Raw genomic sequence first — 21,642 nt, forward strand, 5'->3', positions numbered from 1 at the left:
CACGTTAATTACAGGGACTGATCATGTTTTTCTTACTGTAATTTGTTAGTATGTGAATTAAGCTGTGGAGTTTCATGAGTGTATCTCCAACAGCATTATTGACGTGTCTAGGCTGTGGGGTTGCAGGAGAGGAGGAGGAATGCGCTGGCAGGGTGGATGTGCACACAGATTGAAATTAAACGAGCAGCATTAACCCAGTTCTAAGTGGCCATAAAGGAAACAAGTCAAGTTGTCTTCTTTCTTCTTACCCTGAATCATCTTTATGGAAATGGGAAGCGGTATAGTATCACCATTTATTCCTGTCCATGGCTTGTTCTTCCACTATACCCAGCCTGGTCATGTGCCCATGTATGATGTCCCACTATCTAGTTGGTGATCAGCCTCTAGGTCTGACTGACCTTGGTTGAGTTTGCATTATTTTCTTTGTCATCCTATCATCTGTTTGTCCTCCATGGTGTCAACACCATTGTAGTATTTTTGATTGCAGCCTATCAAATTGACAAGCAGACCAGTTTCAAATGGAACTCTTTACTAAGAATGGAAACTATACACAGAAATAAGGGAATGTTATGAGCTGTGTGAAACATGGTTGTGAGTTCTGTTAAAACCCCATTGTGATTGGTAGGTGCGAACTCATCCTTTAATTAACTCTACTGTAAGCATAAGCCCCACTGAAGACAAAGTTTTATGTGAACCCACCCAGGAGCTTTTGGCTGAGTGTTGTTTTATGTAGGAGCTTCTTTTTGGGGGGGAGAGATAACACAGACGGTAAGACAAGAGCAGACTGAGATAGAGGCAGCCTGAAGGAACATCTAAAAGCATGATGGCTGACCCTGAAAGAAACCTGGAAAGGGTTTTTTGGGACAGGGATGCAGGCTAAAAGAGTGCTCTTGGTGCTGTGAGCAAAAGAAGATGTTTCCTGCTATTTGATTCCTTCAGTGTTCAGAGACACAGGACTTTGTACATTCTTTGTAAATAAACAAAACTGAATGAAAGAAAATATCACTCTATCAATTTCTACTTCCAACTGGGACAACTTCCCTGAATCTTTGGCTTACCACTCAGGCCAAAAAGGGGAACTGTAACATAACTAACTACTGTTCTCTAGCTGTACCCTGCAACAATGGCCAATCCCATGCTCCTTTGTTTTGCTCTTACCCAGCATGCAATGCCTCACAGGAAGACCAAGCAACTGCATCAAGAGTGTACAGAATGTGTGACATCTCTGCTCTTCCAAGAGGATTCATTGTATAGGACAGGTGCTGGAGGAGGCTGAGCTGGGTGTCAGGAATCTCAGGTTGGATCCAGATGAAAGGGAGGAAGCAGTGTCTGTTGTAGCAGTTCTGCCTACTAGTCTCACCTGGGCCAGTCTGAAGCTAACAGGAATTCTTTGCTCTGTCTTTTGGTATATTTTACTAGCTTTTCCATTAGATGCCTGGAAGATACTATACTAAGCAATCAGGTAATCATGAAGGTGTCCTACATCCATCCTTTGTGGAGCTGGCAATGGCTGCAATACTTGGTCACTTTGGAACAGATGCTGTCTACAAAGAGCTCTATTTCTGATCCCCATTTGAAATATGATCCAGGAATCCTGTTTGCCAAGTTACCATGTGCCCAGGTGAAGAGTTTCTCTTTTAACTGTCTACTCCTTGGACATGCAGAGGTCTGAATAGACAAGAGTTAATAACTTGTAGCACATGACTTATTTGACAAATTTATCCTCTTGCTCTTTTTCCATACACAGCAGGGTTTCCTTGAATTCAATCATTATTCAAATATATTCTATGAATAAATAGCCACAAAGTCTGCATTGTCAGATTTTGCCTTGGGCAGGCGATACATCTCTCTAAGGGCTTGTCTGACCATTCTGAACTTGAGGACATTTATGTGGAGAAAGTGTTATGCTGTGGATCACATTTTCTGCGCTGTGACAGTGCTCGCTCCAGTGTGAGTGAGCTCCTCCTCCCTTCAGTTTGAAAGGCTGCACTGTGTGGTGAAACAGATTATATTTGATTCTTGATGTGGGGTGAGTCAAAGAATGTTATGCTACTCCAGAATTACAGGGTCTCCATTAGGACAAATAGTCTCATATTAAGGGTGTTATTCTCCACTTCTGTAGGAAGTTTTGAAGAGGCCTGGGCTAGCACTGGGACCAAGGAACAAAGTTGTGGCTATTCCAGGGATACTCATATACCTACTGGCGAGTCTACACTGCCTAACCATCCAAGACTTCCACTCCTTTAGAACTGTCTGCCTGCATCACAGGTGATCTCCTGCCAAGCCACTGGGCCAGACTGAGTAGTAACTCTATGAGCCTCAGGCAAGCTGGTAGGTAGGCAAAACAGAGGTATCATATTGTAAACAGGAGGGATTGATCTGATCAAGGAGGGTACCACCGGTTGCTGGTGCTTTGCAAAGGGCCTCACCATGCATGCAAACAGGTCAAAAGGAGCCAGCAACAGAGGCTTTTAGTAAGCATGTGGAACGCTGACAAACTCTCTTCTTCCTGTCCTTGAAGCCAGTTTGATCTGTGAGCAAATACAAATTAAGGCAAAAGTGGCTCCACAAAAAATGAATGAGCAGGGTGTTGGACTAAATGAATGAGCAGGGGGTTGAACTAGATGACCTCCTGAGGTCTCTTCCACCCCTAATCTTCCATGATTCTATAAATGTAAATAAGGCTGTGTAGAAAGATCTGGCAAGGCACATTGGAGGGTAAGGTGCCTCCATCTGACTGCCTGCACAAGAAGCAGGAAACAGATTGACAGGTGAAAGGAGTTAGGATGAGAGTTAACATAGATGAGATCTGGAAAATGCTTGATCCCCATTGTCTGCTACCTGTGCTGTGGAAGCAAAGAAATGGACTATGCCTTAGTCTGCACAGGTGGAAACCAGCCTACAGAATTATACCGGAGTCACACTATCTTGTTTACCACTGTACTTTGTCCTCTACTCTATGATTATGTCCTCAAACATTGTACAAAACAAAGAAGTTTAAATAGGCATGGAAAATTCCATCGTTAGAAGATGGGTGAAGGGTGTGACAGGGTGCTAAGCAGAAAACTGCTTAGCTAACCCTCTGTCACTCCAGCTCCAATTAAGGGAGGTGAATTGGAGCTGGGTAGATCACCAGACCCTGATTAGGGAAGCTGGAACAGCTGCTGCCTCATCAGGCTGGAGCTGGATAAGAGCCCCAGGGGAAGGAAGCCGGGGAAGGAGCTGGAAAGAGGGAAGCTGTAGTAGAGGAAAGGCAGTGAGGGGAAGCAGAGTGCAATAGCTTGCCTCCTGCCAGTGGACTGTAAGAAGGGGACTATGTTTATGGTGGAAGGGTGGTGGGAGCACAGCCTGTAAATAAAAGCACCAGGTGAGCACTGCACCAAGGTCTCTGTGTGACTTTCTCGGCCCTGCAGGGACTCCGGTACAGGAGCAAACAACTTAATTAGTTTTAAGAGACAGATGGACAAATTTATGAATGTGATTGTATGACAGGATTGCTTGTGATGATAGAGGGTAGGGCAAGGGAGCTATGGGGGTCCCATCTTGTTCATGTCTGATCTTAAAATTTCATGTTTCAGTTGATCTCCTGCAGTGGTCAGAAAGGGATTCCCTTCTACTGCAATATATTCTGGTTTTTCCGTTCTTCCTCTGAAGCATCAGAAATGGCCACAGCTGGAGATGGGACACTGGGTGGTGGTCCAGGGGTCTGAGATGGCACTGAGCATTCTCTCTCTCAGGTGCTTGACATGCTCAAGGTCCAGCCAATTGCCATATTTGGGATTGTGAGGGAGCTTTCCTCCAGGTCAGATTGGCAGTGACGTTGGGGGATTTCTTCCTCTGTTGGGTGGGAAGTAGGTCAATTGCTAGGATCATCTGGGAATATCTTACTTAATTGTTTCCCTGCCATTCCGGGGGCCTCAGGCTCTGGTGCATCTCAGTCCCCCCCCATTCTCTGCCTATTGCACATAACACTTTAGTTTCCTGAGGTCTGTAATACTTTGGTCTAATTCTGATTGCTGAGTGGTGTTGATGGCCTATGGTGTACAGGTCAGCCTACATGATCTGGTGGTCCCTTCTGGCCTTAAATGCTATGACTCCATTTTAAATGATAATCAATAGCTGTATGTTTGAACAGAAGCTGGGAGTTCTTTACCTTATGCTGTTGTGAAGGGAAATAAAGACACAACATCATGGATTGAATTTTGAAAAAACTTCACATGCTATACAGAAGAACTATGGAAATTTTCCCTTTTATCAGTATTCTGTAATAAATTGCTTCTCTCCCTAGCTAATGTAACCATAAGCAAGCCCAGCTCTTCCGCTATTGAAACCAAAAGCTGTGTATGACAGAGGGGAAGCAAATCAAAGCTCAAATCCAACTTGGCGCATCACTTGGTATCATCCAAATCATACCATGATGATAGCTGGTGCTCACTGCAGGCCTGATCCTCAGAACCATTGAGTACTCACAACTTATATTGGCTATCACCAAGGTAGTTGCAGTTTCTTAGTGCCTCTCAGGATCAGGCATCAGGAAGAGCTGTGTAAATGCCAACAACAGAACAATGGCCTTATATGAAGTACTGTGTCCAGTCTTAAAGGGAAATTCCAGTGTAATATGAACAATTCACTAAATGAACCAGAAAGATGATCAAAATCAGAAATAAAAAAAAATCCTTCAGTGGCATCTTGATCAAGGACATCATTCTCCAGTACTGGAACTACTTCTCCTAACTACATTCCATCATTATGGCTTTCAGATGTATGATTGTGAAAATGTTTTCTCCCACTGACTGAATCTGCTCTTCATATTTCACATGGAAAATGAGGGCTCCAGTAGAGGATATTTTTGTATGGATTCTGCTCTTAGTGACCAAGAGTGGAGACATAAAAAGAACTATTCAATGTCTCTGGTTACAGAGATAAGTAAAAGAGTCATTGGCATTAACTCTGTAGTAATAGAAGCAATAAGTGCTGGGCATGATACTGGGGTGCCAGAATATTTATCAACCCATTAGGAGAGGCTGTGCCGACCTGATAAGATGACTACAACTGATGAAGTCCACTTGAAGACTCTGATGATGCTGGGACAGATTTGCAGCCATAAAATGCGGATAGCAGGGAGTGCTGCCATTGTGAGCAGCATGTACTGTTCATCAGCAAAATTATACAATCTACCACCTGGGGCAAGCTTATGGAATCTTTAATAAACAGAGTTGGTGAAGATCCTGATATATAAGCTCCTCACTGATTAGGAGCCATACACAGAGTGGGCTGCCAAGCAACAATTTCACTGAGTTGGAGGCAGAGGGGAAGGAGGTGGGGGCAGGTAGGAAAAGGAATCAGTTTCAAGAGTTATTATCCATGGGCTTCTTTTTAGGCTCTTGCTATATCAAACTGTGCCAGGCTTGTGATGGCTCTGTGCTTGGAAGATGAAATCACCCAATTTATATCACTTAGAGCCTCTTACTGTCATCAAATCAAAAGCAGGTTCAGTCATTTTGATTGGAACTAGAGCAGGAACAGATTTTTCTGCTATAATCAGATGTAAGCAGCATGAATAGGGAAGGATTTTTCTCTCCCTTTCTCATTTATAGTTTGCACCTGTATTGTATCCTGGGTAAGATTGGGTCCTAGTGTTTTATTTTAAATTGAGATGACTGAGTGCCTTTCTCTCTTCAACCCTTTAATAGTTGTGAAAAGATTTCATAATTTGCCCTGTCCAGATTGCTTATCAGCTTTACAGTTAAAAAACTGAAGTAAACTTGGAGCACTCTAATAATTTGTTTTGCTTCCTCATATTCATTCTGTGAAAAAGATGTTAAATCCCACTGGAACATAGAAACTATCATGGATTGGGGCCAGAATCAGGTAGTGCCCAAAGGCAGGTGGGTGGGTATGTGTTTCTCTAAATGGATAAAAGTTATAAAGAACTGAATAGGAGTAAATGAGCCAGCAAGTTGCTTTAGACAGGAAACAGCAACAACATATTGAAGGCATATGGTGGTTTCATCATGTTATGAATGAGGGTGTCAAGTGTCAGACCAACCAGCCTCCAATGTCTTCCCAAGTGATTCAGTGCTGACTCACGTGGCTTGGCCATCTGCTCTGTATGCCAGTGTCTATGTCCATACCAGCTTGCCAGCTTTATTCATTCGATCCAACAAAGCTGGATGGAGAAGTCCTTGTGGACGATCTCAAACACATTGGAAGGATGTTGTTGCTTTTGACTTTGCCTTCCTTAGCCTTAATATTGAGCAGGCCACAACACTAATAACAGACTGAGTTCTCTGGAAACAGGTGATCTGAAGTGTGCACTCTGTGCTCCACAAGCAGGAGGATGAATGAATGAGCAGGAATATAAATGTTTTCCTTAAATACATAAATAAAAACATTGTAAAGTATAAATTTACCCTCCCAGAATATTTTCAACACACATTTCCTCACTGACCTACTCCATGAGATCCAGTAAATGAAAAGAGTAGAAACTAACAGAAACAAAAGAGAAACTGAGAGAATTAGCCTATTCTTATTGCCCAACTTGAAAGAAGTTCAAAAAAGTGAACAAACAGATTGTATAGATAAAAATAAATTGGATTATAAACCTCTTCTTGATTTAATCATCTAAAATATTAACAGAGATAATTGTTTTTAAATATGATTTTTAACTTGTGTCCTTTTAACACATAAAATACATAATTCCATTTTTTTGCTTATTTTTATAAACCAAATTCCCAATGCTTCAAATTTCCTTTAAACTGGAGAGTGACCGAACAAAAGAACATAACTTGCCACCTGATGACTCTTTCTATATAGGAGGCACTAAGGAAGGCACCACTCTCTGGGCCTACTGTTTATCTAACATGGGCACTTGCTCTCCATACAGTGAAGAATATTAACTCTCTGTGTACTTGGTCTTTGTTTTAGTTTCCACAAATGTCAAAGCAAGAAAAGATTGTTTCTAAATAAATTCCTCTTCATCTTCCTTCCCCAAATGCAAAGTGTTAGGAATTGACAGCGACGTGAGACGTTTCCATTGGAGCTCATATACATATCTGCAGCTGGAGATAAAATATTAAATAGCACATACTCCCTAAAACATTAACACTGAATCCACAGATAATGCATTTTGCTGTAGGCTGTTTTTCTACTGTTGTTTTCACTTCCCACTCACAGAGTACGCTTTTCTGTAATTAAGTATCTCTGTTTAGGATTATAGCACAAATACAGTGGCCCAAAAGGTTTGGAATATACTTAGCTGTGCCAGCAATACAGGCCCTCGAGGCAACAAACCCTCTGTCGCAAGCAGAAAAAAAGACAACCACATAGCTGTCTAGACTCACTGGCTGCTTCAATGAGAAAATCGTAATTCTGCAAGATTTCTGAACAGAGATACTCACTTACTGCAAGTGACTCGTTAACTGAAAAACTAAGTAACAACAAGTTCTACGTTTTCAAAAATGACTGGGGTGGGTGCTCAGCACCTCTCAAAAATCAGGCCCCTTTATCTGTCTATGGGCAAGTCTACACTACAGCGCTACACCAGTTCAGCTGCACTGCTGTAGTGCATCTGATGAAGACGTGCTCTGTCGGCAGGAAAGTGTCTCCTGCCAACATAGTGCTGGTGTGGACAGCGTAAAACTTGCATTTCTTGAGGAGTGGGGACTTTTTCACACTAAATTAACCAGGAGTGTAGACCTGCCCTAAAAAGGGACTTATATAGCCCCATTACCATAGTATCTGAGCACCTAATACTCTCTAATGCCTTTACCCTCAGAACACCCCTGGGAGGTAAGCAGGTACTATTATCCTGTTAGGCAGATGGAGAACCGAGGCTGAGTGATTTGCACAAGGGCACACAGGAAGTCTGTGGGGAGCAGGGACTGGAACAGGGATCTCCCAATCCAAGGCTGGTGCCCTAACCAGAGGCGCCGACTTCTGCTGGCGCTGGTGGGTGCTCAGGCTCACCACCCCTGGCCCCGCCCTGACTCTACCCCTGCCCCTCCCCCATTCCAACCCCTTCCCAAAAGTCCCCACTCCAACTCCGCCGCCTCCCTTTCCCTGTTCCAACCCCTTCCCCAAATCCCCTCCCCAGCCCCGCCTCCTCCCCAGAACACGCCGCGTTCCTGCTCCTCTCCCCCTCCTTCCCGGAGCTTGTTATGCTGTGAAATAGCTGTTTTGCAGCAGCAAGTGCTGGGAGGTAGGTGGAGAGGCGGGGACGCAGTGCCTCGGCAGGAGGCGGAGGTGAGGTGGGGCATGGGGGGGTGGGGAGGGGAGCTTGGCTGCCGGTGGGTGAAGAGCACCCACTATTTTTTCCCCGTGGGTGCGCTAGCCCCGGAGCACCCACGGAGTTGGGGCATATGGCCCTAACCACTGGGACATCCTTTAAGGAGTCTCAGGGACATCCTTTAAGGAGTCTCAGGTTGGGTATTTCCAAGATTTCAACACCTATTTATGCACCAAAAACAAGTGGCCAGGTTTTTAAAAAGAGTACAATATGTGCCACCTTGGGAGCTGATAGGTGCTGAGATTTGTGGATAATTGGGCTCTTGTTTTGATGCCTAAATGGGAAATGACTTTTACACTAATCCGGGCTCAATTGTGGGGGCTGAGCACTTCAAAATCTGAAAGCGTGCTCTTTCAATAACATGACCCAGGGGCAAAGTTGGCCTTTGAGCCTGGTCCCTATGCACTGCCTTCCTAAACCAGCAGAACAGTAAGCAGTGGGGGGACATATCTTACCTTTCAATAGCTGAGAATCTATTACATTATATTATATGAAGCCAGTGTCCTTTGTGTTAATGTCCTGCTTGTATAAGCAGCCTACTGTTATGCTGTAAATTTACCTTTCACTGCTGTGAAGACAGAAATAAATGTTACACAATCAAAGAAAACAAAGTAAAGGGACCTGCAGAAAAGGTGAGTAAACACTGAAACATTCTACCTTCTCAGTGTCAAACGCTGAAAATTCTCTCAAGTGTTAGAGCTTTTTAACAATTTGAAATCATATTATAATCCCCTTGTTCAGAATCCTTATAATTTATACAGTTTAATGCCTAGACTCAAGTTACAGTGCTCCAGTCATTTTTTCAATTCTGTCAGACACATTGTAGGATAATCAGAATATTTTAAATGCTAAAATGTGTTAAACTCATTAAAACATTGCAATAGTTTTTACGTATTTTAGCTTGTGTTAGTCACTCGGTATTTTAATCTGACAGATCGATATGTAAAGTAATAACAACTCTAACAATGACTCAGAAAACAGAAATCAAACCATGACTTTGATAAAAGTAATTGTGCTTTTCTCTCTGCCTGACTATGCCAGTTAATCAACTTTAGGGGATACAGCAAAATTATATATCACTCTAAATGTAGGGGAAGATTTTCAAAAGCACAAATTACAATCAGTTATGCACCTAATAGCCATTTGTGCCTTTGAAAATTTTCCCCAAATATGGCAGGAACAAACCTACCAAAAGAGCATCTAGTATTCATATACCTCCTGGGATATAGGCTCCTCTTATTATATTAATTATTATTATTATTTATTTATTAGTACCATTATTAATTACTTTTATTGCAATAGTGCCTGGGAGCCCCAGCTATAGACCAGGGCCCCCATTGTGCTAGGTGCTGTACAAAAACACAACAAAAAGTTGGTCCCCTTGCCAGGAGTCAGATGAGAAAAGAAAATGGAGGTATTCACATAGCATTCTGCCTGCAATTTGTCTTGTGATATTTCCTTGCCCTAAAATTGTTGCATGATGATTGGCTGTGGACATTTAATTGTCCCCTGTTATACATGTGCAGCCCAGAGCCTAGGTGCTGTACAAACCCAGAACAAAAAGTCGGTCCCCTTACCAGGAGTCAGATGAGAAAAGAAAATGGAGGTATTCTTCTAAGTTCCACCCACAACGCAAGCTCTGCTGCACTTAAGACACAAAAATGAGATGCTACTCTCAATAGTTTGTGTGTATTTTCATAATCTTTCTTGCATGCTTTGATTCAGAAGTGAAATATTTCACAAAGTTTAAATTTAAATTGCCATCATTGGGCTTCAGAGTCAACACTCCATTGAAATGAATCATAATCTCTCCAACCCATGGTCAATTACCTCTGCCCCCAGTGTTTTAGAGAAAAGCTGGTTGTGGCAGCATGTTTGGAAGGTTAACAGAGCTAAGTTCCATTGGACCATGAAGAAAACCTTCAAAGATGATGCCCTACCAATATCTCTTTCTCTCTTTTATATCAAGGGACCTCCATCTTGAGTGCCTACACCAAACACAAGGAAAAAGGTGGTTACTCAGACAGCCTGGTTCCAAACCATAAAGGGGCTTTAAAGTAAAAGCCAAGAGCTTACCTGTAAAAATGATATTATACGCATTTTACAGATGGTCCCAAATTCAGAGCTGGGCAATGAAAATGAGTAGACACATAGAAGGACCCCTGTATGAAGAGAGATTGAGAAGATTGCAATTGATTGGTTTAAAGAGTCTATAAATGGTATACAGGAATAGAATTGGGTGTTTCTATTCATAATACAAGAACAAGGACACAGCTAATAAAATATAACAGCAACAAATTTAAAAGAGATTAAAGGAAATAATTTTTTGCACATATAATATTAACCTATGGAACTTGCTTCCATAGGATATTGCTGAGGCCAAGAGCCAAGGTACATTCAGAAAATGGACTAGGGCCTAAATTTTCAAAAGTCACAAGTGATTTTAGTTTTAGATTTTAGCTTCAGTTTTGCATACCCAACTTGAGACACCTTAAAGAGACTTGATCTTTCCAAAAGTGCTGAGCAACTGCTCTTTGAAAATCAGAACAGGCCTTTAAAGTGTCTCAAATTGGGCACCTGAAATCACTAGTCACTTGGGAAGATTTAGGCCTACACATGTATATGTACAGTGAGAAAGCCCACAGTTACATTAGGAAGACTAAAATATTTTTTCCCAAGAAATATATATATATATATATATATATATATATATATATATATATATAAACCCTCATATTTCAGTGCATTAAGACAGCCACAAATTAACAGAGGTTAGGAATAAACGTCCTCAATAGGCAAATATAAATTGGAGTGAAGACTTATGGGAAATTTTTCCCTGTATTTGCTTTGTGCTACCATGGTTTCTAGAGGTAACAATGACTGGCTGAATAGTTACCATGAAAATGCTTTAATGATACCACAGTATGAGATGATGTTTTGAGCTATATTCTCTGCCATGGATTCTTCTTCATGTTGCTTCATCTTCCCAGGAACTTACATCACATAGCATTCTGCCTGCAATTTGTCTTGTGATATTTCATTGCCCTAAAATTGTTGCATGATGATTGGCTGTGGACATTTAATTGTCCCCTGTTATACATGTGCAGCCCAGAGCCTCAGTGCATATGTACAGGGCCGGCTCGAGGATTTTTGCTGCCCCAAGCAAAAAAATTTTTGGCCACCCCCGCTTTTTTTTCTTGCCCCACCCCGCCCCTGGCTCCGCCCCAACGCTGCACCTTCCCAACCCCTCTCCCACCTCCTCCCCCGAGTGCGCTGCCTCTCGACTTCTCCTCCCTCCCTCCCTCCCAGGCTTGCTGCGCCAAACAGCTGTTTCGCGCGCGGCAAGCCTGGGAGTGAGGGGGGAGAAGCCGAGCGGCGGCGGTGGCGTGCTCGGGGGGCAGGCAGAGGTGGAGCGGAGGTGAGCTGGGGTGGTGGGGGCACATTTCTAGGGGCGGCATGGCCGGCACCTTAATGCTGCCCCTAGAAATGTGCCGCCCCAAGCACCTGTTTGTTTTGCTGGTGCCTAGAGCCGGCCCTGCATATGTAATATTGGGTATGAAAGGTCCATGACCAAACTTCCCTGAATAAACATCAACACATTTTTGCATTACAAAATATCCCACCGTGAGATCTCACTGGAAGCAGATGTTCATAGTGAAAAGCATGCAGCAAGATTATGTGGATCCATTACTAAAATCCCCTTTAAAAGTCACCGTCTTTTAGGCCAAATTCTGCTCAGATATATTCAGGTGACTCCAAAGTCTTTTGCTAGGATTTAAAAAAAAAATTGTCAAGTGTCTGTATGTTCATGGCTTACAAGTGATTTATACATTCATTGATTTCCATTGGTTTGCAAGGGAATAGCTGAGAAGAGAATTTGGTGTACAGTGATGGAGCTTAAATGAATGGAACGCAATGCAAAGAATTATTGAATTATTCTTTTTTCGTGCAGAAATAAAGATAGTATCCTGATGTCAGTCCTCACTGATCCTTCCCATTAATATTTTATCAGCACAGTCTGCAGATCTATATCTTGTTAAGCAATATAAGCATTGTTTATTGAATCATTCCATCCTGTGTTAAGCACGGTCTTGTTGGTGCATGACAGCTACCTAATCTGCTTATGCAGTTAGGCTCCACCAGGTGAGTTAGACATGACAGTTCCTATTGGGCGGATTAGAATGTCTAACATTAGGTCACTCTTGAAATTGAAAGTCCCTGCTAATACAGACAAGAACAGGGCCACAAAAAGCACTGTAATCCCATGCCCCAGGCTGATGAAGGCTGAGCTAGTACCTCAGCTGCTCATTTAACCCCTTCAGGCCTTTAGACTTTAGCAACAAAAGGGCTATTGGCTGTGTTCTGCTGGTACAAATGACACTCAGCAAAAAGCTATTGCCTGATCTGTCTGATGACAGAAAATAAATAGTTTTGTCCCCCTGCTGCAGATCTCACAGGCATATGAGAGGCTGACAAAAAGTCAGTAATATTAGCTCTGGCGATGAAATGGAAAAATGAGAATTGTGTTGCAATTAGAATAGTTCTCCCTGGGTGTAGGGTATGGGGAGGTGGGAGCACTGTGGAAGGGTGCAGTGTGCATTTGTGCTTCTCCTTGGTGTCTCAGCTCGGCTGACCAATGCTGGGGAATGTGCGTCTACGGCTACAAATTACATTCACTAGTAGCTGCCTGGGTGGGTCACAATGTGATGTCTAAGAAAAAAGCCAGTTATCTTACCTCTAGTTCCCTTTACTATCCCTACTTCATTTGGGAAGGATAGCACAACTGTCAGTGCTAGTCTGAAGTATTGCTCATGGTCAGAGAGTACAGAATTATAGTTGGGACTAGACCATGAACCCTCTCTCAACCACTTTCTCGTCACAATCCAGACCATACTATATTGAATCCTCATTGTTTTCCATCGAAATCTGGCCTTGCTAACTACCTGACAATCACCGAGAAATATTTGAAACATTTCTGCATTAGTTTCCCCACTCACTCTTCTTCCCCTTCCACCCGTTCACTTTGCTTTTAATTTTGGATCTTTGGAACATTTGCCTCCTTTTTTCCTTGGAGTCTTTACATGCCTAAATAGGACCCTGTAATAGGAAATTAAACACTAAAGTAGATAGGTGCTTCAGTGCATGTAACTTTAATAATATCAAAATATATGCTTTATACAGTGGTACAAACATGTTACAATAGGTTGGGCTCAAGAAATAACAAAGTGGATTTTGTTTGTTTGTTGCATTTTAACGAATATATGGCATTTCTATTTCCAACTTCTGTAATTTTGAATTTTGACTAGCCCTAGTGTTAATTACTGAAATTCTATAGTCATATAAAACCAGCACAAACAATATGTAGATAACTCAACAGGAAAATTCAATATAAACGTAGTGCAGATTTTCCAGAAATAACGAAATTTGGTAATCAGAAGAGCAATTAGGAATTCCCTTCAGAATTTTTCAAGCAAGACATATGTGACAGTTATTACATGAATTAGATTTTAGACATAATGAAAACAAATCTTCCTAAGATACTGGAAAAATGTCACATTTTGTTTCTAATCCAGCACTCTTTTCTTTTTGTCGCACATGTTTGTAAAGTCTTTACACCTTTAAAGGGATTACATAATAGTGATGAGAAAAGGAGGACTTGTGGCACCTTAGAGACTAACCAATTTATTTGAGCATAAGCTTTCGTGAGCTACAGCTCAAAGTGAGCTGTAGCTCACGAAAGCTTATGCTCAAATAAATTGGTTAGGCTCTAAGGTGCCACAAGTCCTCCTTTTCTTTTTGCGAATACAGACTAACACGGCTGTTACTCTGAAACCTGTCATAATAGTGATGTAGTACTTCACACTGTCATAGAAATTTTTTTGTGAGGTTCTAAAAGCACTTTACAAACATTGGTGAATTAAGCCTGACAGCACCTCCGTGTAGTAGAGAGGTATTATTAGCCCAATTTTACAGCTGGATAACCTGAAACATACAGAGATAGGTAGAGTGATTTGCCTAGGCCACACAGCAAGTCAGCAGCAGAGCCAGTAATAGAACCCAGGACTTTCAAGAGCCAGGCCCTGCAATGAATACTAGGCAACATTCCCACCATTGCTACAGTATTAACTTCACTATTCATTAGTATTAAGTTATTCTCTCTTTACTTGCTAGCATGATAAATGAATTCCAATGAAACCTTCTATTCTCTGCCATAATTCCCTTTTTGAGTACCTCATGTGTATTGGTGGAAATCCATACATTTTTAACCTTAGCTCTTGTGAGGATCACGTCTTTTTCTATTCAGACACCTGACTCTAAAGTGGGTGTGAGGAGGCAAATGAAGTCACAGAATTCTATAACATGGCCCACAGCTGGTATAATCATTAATACAGAGGGGTGGCTAGAGCATTCTACATGTTCCGACCTGCAACACTCCAACATCCATATTGAAGATAAGGGTAGTCCCCATTACATGCATATTCAGCCATGGCTTTTGGACTGACAAGTTGCTAATATGGGTCTCAGTTGGGTGCCCTTCCTCTATATCAATACACCATAAACAGTTCTTTTTTCAGTTCAGTTCTCAGTCTTTCTGATTTTAATAACTGCTGTATCACTTTCTCCATTTCAGAATCAATCTTCTCAGGTCAGCACAAAGCCTGATTTGCAGACTCACACTGAGGGCACTTCAGATGCATTGATGCATGTCATCCTGGGAGCTCAGGGCCCTGTGTGGAAATCATATTCAGCGGGTGTGGTTTTACTTAACTCCTAATTATCACTTCTTCCCCCCATGGGAGCTGATTGTTTGAGGAGGATCTGTACCAAGAGGCACTGTTTTGTGGATGGCAATTGTTAATGTGTAAAACAAAGCCACTTCTTTACACTTGACTAACAGACAGTATCACATGCTTGTTTTTAAGGATTATAAAAGGAATGGTTTAGGTTAAAAATAAATCCAATAGAAACTATTGTAACACTTAAAAGACTATGACAGAGAGCCAGATATTATGCAATCTGTTTGACGCAGCTTCATGAGTTGTGGAATTAAATCTCTGTAACCACAGGCAAAAAACACTGCATGAAACTGGTTTCTCATGCTGCTTTTGCAATTGCCAATATGATTTAGAAATAACTAAAATCAATGGAACTTTTGAGGACAGACTAAATTTGTTCATTTTTAAGTCCTCCCTCCCAAAGACAAGTCTAGGAATCCCTGCTCATTAATTTGCACTCATATGCTTTTCATACTGAAGGGCCAGGGAACACTAGTACCAAAGTGATTTAACCATCTAACTGAATGCATTCCTTTCCTTAGGATTCACTAAACCCTCAAACCACTGTCTGCAGATTGTGTTGCTCAAGACAAGAATCCTGTCATGCCAAAGAGATAGAAGGAATAGGCTTCCCAAACCAGCACTTTTGCATTCTTTTTTACCTTTAAAGAAACTTTTCAAAATAAAAGTGCGAAATGCAGTACTTCTAGGGTAGACATTACATTGAAAATACGCCCCTTAGGGTTTTGAATAGTAATATAATTTCTGAGACAAGGCTGAGAGTGTGGGTTAGTAATTGAACCCAGACGTGGAAATCAGAAATCCTAGGTTCTAGACCAAGTGTTGCCTCTAGCTCATTCTGTGAACTTGGGAAAGACTTTTAGGGCAAAATTTTCAACGATGGGTATTTAAAGTTCAATGTCTACCTTTTGGCACCCAAGTTTGAAAAATTGGGCCTTTAATATCTTTGTGTTCCATTTTCTTCATCTGTAAAATGGGGATAATAAACTCACACACATCACAGGAATGTTGGGAAGCTTAATTGATAAATATATAACATTAAATGATCCTTGCAAGAAAGGCGCTATAGAATTGTGGAGTATTATCACTTGCAATTCTTCTAGTCAGTGAGGAATAATTAGCGCAGAATTTCATATTAACAACGGATTGCACAATTTTGCTAGGTGTGAGCGAGTAGGCTAGACTGAGCCTTTAGCACCAGAAGGTGCTGTGTGGTGTGAGAGCTGTGTGACCCCCAGAAGAACCTTGGGTAGGAACTGTGACTCTGAGTCACAATTCCTCCTTTCTCCTACCTTGTTTCCAGGAGAAGAAACTTAGGCCTGGTCTACAGTATGCGGTTATTTCAGAATTAGCCGAGTTACCTCGAAATAAAACTGGTTCCATCCACATGACCAAACAAGTTTTTTCTATTTAAAGGGCTCTTTACTCCAATTTCTGTACTCCACTTTGGCAAGTGGAGTAGCACTAAAATTGAGATCACAGTTCCGGGTTACAGGTACTGTGGGCAAAATTCAACGATATTGGCCTCCGGGAGCTATCCCAGAATGCTCCCTTGTGACCGCTCTGGACAGCACCCTGAACTCTGATGCCAGGTAGGCAGTAAAAGCCCCGGGAACTTTTGAATTACCTGTTTGGTCACCATCAGCACAGTCCACCATCACAGGCAACCATGCAGAGTCCACCATTTCAAGAAACCACGCAGTCCTGGATTCGGAGACGAGCTCCAGCATGGGCCGAACAGGAGGTACTGGATCTCATCGCATGTTGGGGAGATGAATCTGTTATGGCAGAACTACTTTCCAAAAAAAGGAACGCAAATACATATGCTAAAGTCTCCAGGGCCATGACGGAAAGAGGCTACTCCAGGGACACAGAACAGTGTCGTACAAAAATCAAGGAGCTCAGGCAAGCATACCAAAAAGCCAGGGAGGCAAACGGGTGCTCTGGGTCACAGCCCCATACATGCCGCTTCTCCCTTGAGCTGCATGCAATTATGGGGGGCGATGACACCACTACCCCACCACTGTCCATGGACACCTGCAAGGGGGGAGTGGCATGGAGTGAGGAGGATGAGTTTTTGGAGGACGAAGAGGAGGAGGAGGAGGATAGTGCACAGGCGGCAAGTGGGGAATCTGTTTTCTCCCCTAGCCAGGAACTATTCTTAACGCTGGAGCCAATAGCCTCCCCCTACTCCCAAAGCATGCTCCCGGACCATGACCCTGGAGAAGGCACTTCTGGTGAGTGAGAGCTAGATCAGAGCCACGCAGTGGGGGGTGGGGGGAAACCCAGCTACGCTGGGCTGTTCACGTTTAGTTTAAAGGGCTCATCCCTGCTCGGAGCCTCATCAGAGCCACGCTGGGCTGTTCACATTTAGTTTAAAGGGCTCATCCCTTCTCAGAGCCTCTTTGGAGCCACGTTGGGCTGTTCGCATTTAGTTTAAAGGGCTCATCCCTGCTCAGAGCCTCATCGGAGCCCCGCGGTGTGTGTGTGTGTGGGGGGGGAGGGTGTTGTGTGAAGGGAGCATCCCAGAGAGCCTGCAGGCTGTCTGCAAGCTGAATTCTGTTGCCTGGCCACATGTGATGGCTTACTCACACCAAAGTGGCAGGCACTTCAGTATAAGAGGCAAAATGAGACCTTGTAGAGAAAGAACTTGTGCTGTGTACTATGAATTGCCTGTTTCACTGAGAAATAGTGTCCCCTTTGTTCTCTAAAATGTATCTTTTAAAATACTACCCTCTCTTTTTCTCCTCCTGCAGCAGGTGCAAATGTTTCAATGCGGCCCCTATCTACTCCATCCCAGAGGCTGGTCCAGATTAGAAGGCGGAAAAAATGAACTCGGTACGACATGTTTGCCGAGCTCATGGAGTCCTCCCGCACTGATAGGGCCCAGTTGAATGTGTGGAGGCAAACAATTGCGGAGTCGCATAAAGCGTTTCATGAATATGAAGAGAGGAGGGGTGTGCGCAATGAGAGCAGGCAGGATGCTATGGTCAAGCTCATGGGGGAGCAAACTGACATGCTCCGCTGTATGGTGGATCTAATGTGGGAAAGGCAGCAAGACCATATGCCGCTGCAGCCCCTGAATAACTGCCCTCACTCCTCCCCAAGTTCCATAGCCTCCTCACCCAGACACCCAAGAACACAGGTGGGTGGGGGAGGCTATGGGGACCCACATAGTCAACCCCAGAGGATTGCACAAGCAGCAAAAAGCTGGCATATCCTAAATTTTGATTTAGTTTCTGGACTTGTCCTTCCCTCCTCCTCCACCCCACTAACCCAATATCCCCTCTCCTCCTTCTGATTTCTTTCAATGTTTTGTGCAACAAATAATAAAGAATGGTTTTTAAACAATTGTGACTTTATTTCCTTTCATATATATATATATATATATATATATAGGGGGCGGGTAACTTTAAGAGAAACAAACACAACTCTCACACCGTACCCTGGCCAGTCATGAAACTGGCTTTCAAAGCTTCTCTGATGTGCAGCGCGCCCTGCTGCGCTCTTCTAATTGCCCTGTTCTCTGGCTGTGTGAAACTGGCTGCCAGGCGAGTTGTCTCAACCTCCCATCCCACCATAAACGTTTCCCCCTTACTCTCACAGATATTGTGGAGCACACAACAAGCAGCAATTACAATTGGAATATTGGTTGTGCTGAGATCTAACCGAGTCAGTAAACTGCGCTAGCGTGCTTTCAAACGTCCAAATGCACATTCTACCACCAGTCTGCAGTTGCTCAGCCTATAGTTGAACTGCTCCTGACTACTGTCCAGGGTGCCTGTGTATGGCTTCATGAGCCATGGCATTAAGGGGTAGGCTGGGTCCCTGAGGATAACTATAGGCGATACAACATCCCCAACAGTAATTTTCTGGTCTGGGAAGTAAGTTCCTTCCTGCAGCTGTTCAAACAGACCGGAGTTCCTGAAGATGTGAGCGTCATGCACCTTTCCCAGCCATCCCACGTTGATGTCGGTGAAACGTCCCTTGTGATCCACCAGTGCTTGAGGCACCATGGAAAAGTACCCCTTGCGGTTTATGTACTGGCCACCCTGGTGTTCCAGGGCCAAGATAGGGATATATGTTCCGTCTATTGCCCCGCCGCAGTTAGGGAACCCCAGCGCATTAAAGCCATCCACAATGGTCTGCACATTTCCCAAAGTCACTACCCTTGATATTAACTGGTCAACGATTGTGTTGGCTACTTGCAGCACAGCAGCTCCCACAGTAGATTTCCCCACTCCAAACTGATTCCCGACTGACCGGTAGCTGTTGGGCATTGCAAGCTTCCACAGGGCTATGGCCACTCGCTTCTCAACTGTGAGGGCTGCTCTCATTTTGGCGTCTTTGCGCTTCAGGGCAGAGGACAGCAAGTCACAAAGTTCCATGAAAGTGGCCCTACGCATATGAAAGTTTCTCAGCCACCGGGAATCATCCCATACCTGCAACACTATGCAGTCCCACCAGTCTGTGCTTGTTTCCCGGGCCCAGAATCAGCATTCCACGGCATGAACCTGGCCCAACAGCACCATGATCTCCCAAGCGCCACATGCCGTGCCATCTGTGTCCATGTCTTCATCAGTATAGTAATCGCGCTGTCGTCGCTTCCTCGCCCGGTTTTGCAGGTACTGCACATACTGCTGGATAATGCGCGAGATATTTACAATGGTCAAAACTGCAGCGGAGATCTAATTGGGCTCCATGGCTATGGTGCCTGCACAGGTAATCCTGGAAAAAGGGCGCGAAATGTAGGAGAGCAGAGTGGCAGCGGAAGCTGTGCTGTTTGGTTCATAGTAGCGGAACAAAGGCTGAAAATGGTGGTCTTCTGTGGCTTTCACGGAGGTGGGAGCCCAGAACAGACAACATGGAGAAGCTCGGAAGCGTGGCAATAGCAGGAGAGCAGAGTTGGCGGCGGAAGCTGTGCTGCTCGGTTCATGATGGCCAAGCAGAGTTGATTTGGAGAGGTGGATTCATAGTAGCAGGAGAGCAGCGGTGCACCGTCTGCTGAAAGCAGTATGGTGTGGGCACGCCAAAAAGATGCGAAATGATTGTCTGCCGTAGCTTTCTGACGACACAACCCAGAAACACCTACGAGAATGTTTTTGCCCCATCATGCACTGGGAGCTTAACCCAGAATTCCAGTCGGAGGCAGGGACTGCGGGAACTGTGGGATAGCTACCCACAGTGCACCACTCTGACATTTGATGCTAGCCTTGGTACTGTGGATGCAATCCACCAAATTCACACGCTTTAGTGGGGACACAGAAGACCGAATGTATAAAATAGCTTCTGAAAATTCGAATAGAATAATTTCAAAATAATTTCGTACTGTAGATGTACCCTTACTGTAGCCCTATGCTGGGTGCAGATTACTTCCCTTGCTCATGCTGGGTCAGCTCTGCTGGCTGCCTGGCATGTTGCATGGAGACAGAGTCAGCTACTCCTTGTCCTGCATTTGCCCACCTGCTTGTGGGGATGAGTACTGAACTGCACATGAGGGGAATATTAATAAGGCCATGCAGAGAGGTTGGAAGAAGTCTTACTCTTCTTTACTCCCCTGATCTGCCACTTAGGGCTGGATCAAAAATCAGCCACATAGGAAGACACTATCTATTCCTGGAAAAACTTACATTCTAATTAATACTACTATGTATCATTTGTATTTTGGTAACACCCACAGAATGCTAGGCTCTATCCATACAACCAGGAAGACAAGACCCTAGATTGAAGCACTAACAATCCAAGGCTTTGTCTTTCCCGACTCAAATGTGTTTTTTTACAATGAGATAACTAATGCATGATAGTTCTTGTCCTGTGAAATCCTGTGCCAAGATAAAGCAATCCCAGTTTTTAGGTGAGGCAGCTAAACTTGCTCAGCACTACCCCTCATCCCCAAGGTTGGTCTTGCTTAATTTGCCTTGTGGTAAAACTACAGAACTCTGTGTTCGCAATGTTTTTACAGTGAGATCGCTATTGCACATTAATTATCCTGCAGTTAAAAGCATACCTGTTCTGTCAGTGAAGACACAGCCTCAGTGCCTACTGGTCTAATACGTGTTTGCCTTGCTGTCCTAGCAGTTCTTACCACTCTAGCAGGTCCTTGAATAGCAGCAGTATCAGTATTATGGGAGACTGACTGGAAGTGAGGTACTGAAGAGTAGGGATGTGTCTAAGAGAATTGCTAAAAGTAAACAAATATCAGCAGGCTAGTTCATTTCTTTTTCTTTTGGGCTTTAAATAGTTACTGGTTTTGCTATCCAGGTAGATAAACGCTATCTTGGTAGCCTTCAAAAAGCCCTTAAATGTCACTGGATATTTATTACAGTGCCATTTAGGTGGTAGTGCCCCATCTTTCTCATCATACTTTGGAATTGGGTTTCATTCTGGAGAGTTTAAAATAAATATGGCTCTGTGATTTTTGGGCTATGGGAGCAGAAACTCAGGGCCCCTATGGAAAATGAATTCCTTGTTATGTAATTAAAAACTGTTTTGCCACATGTGAGCCCCAGTGACACAGCAGCCATGACATGTGAGTATTGTAGGGCTCAGTTCCGCATT

The sequence above is a fragment of the Natator depressus genome, chromosome 2 (assembly GCF_965152275.1).
Source record: "Natator depressus isolate rNatDep1 chromosome 2, rNatDep2.hap1, whole genome shotgun sequence".
Lineage (NCBI taxonomy): Eukaryota > Metazoa > Chordata > Testudines > Cheloniidae > Natator > Natator depressus.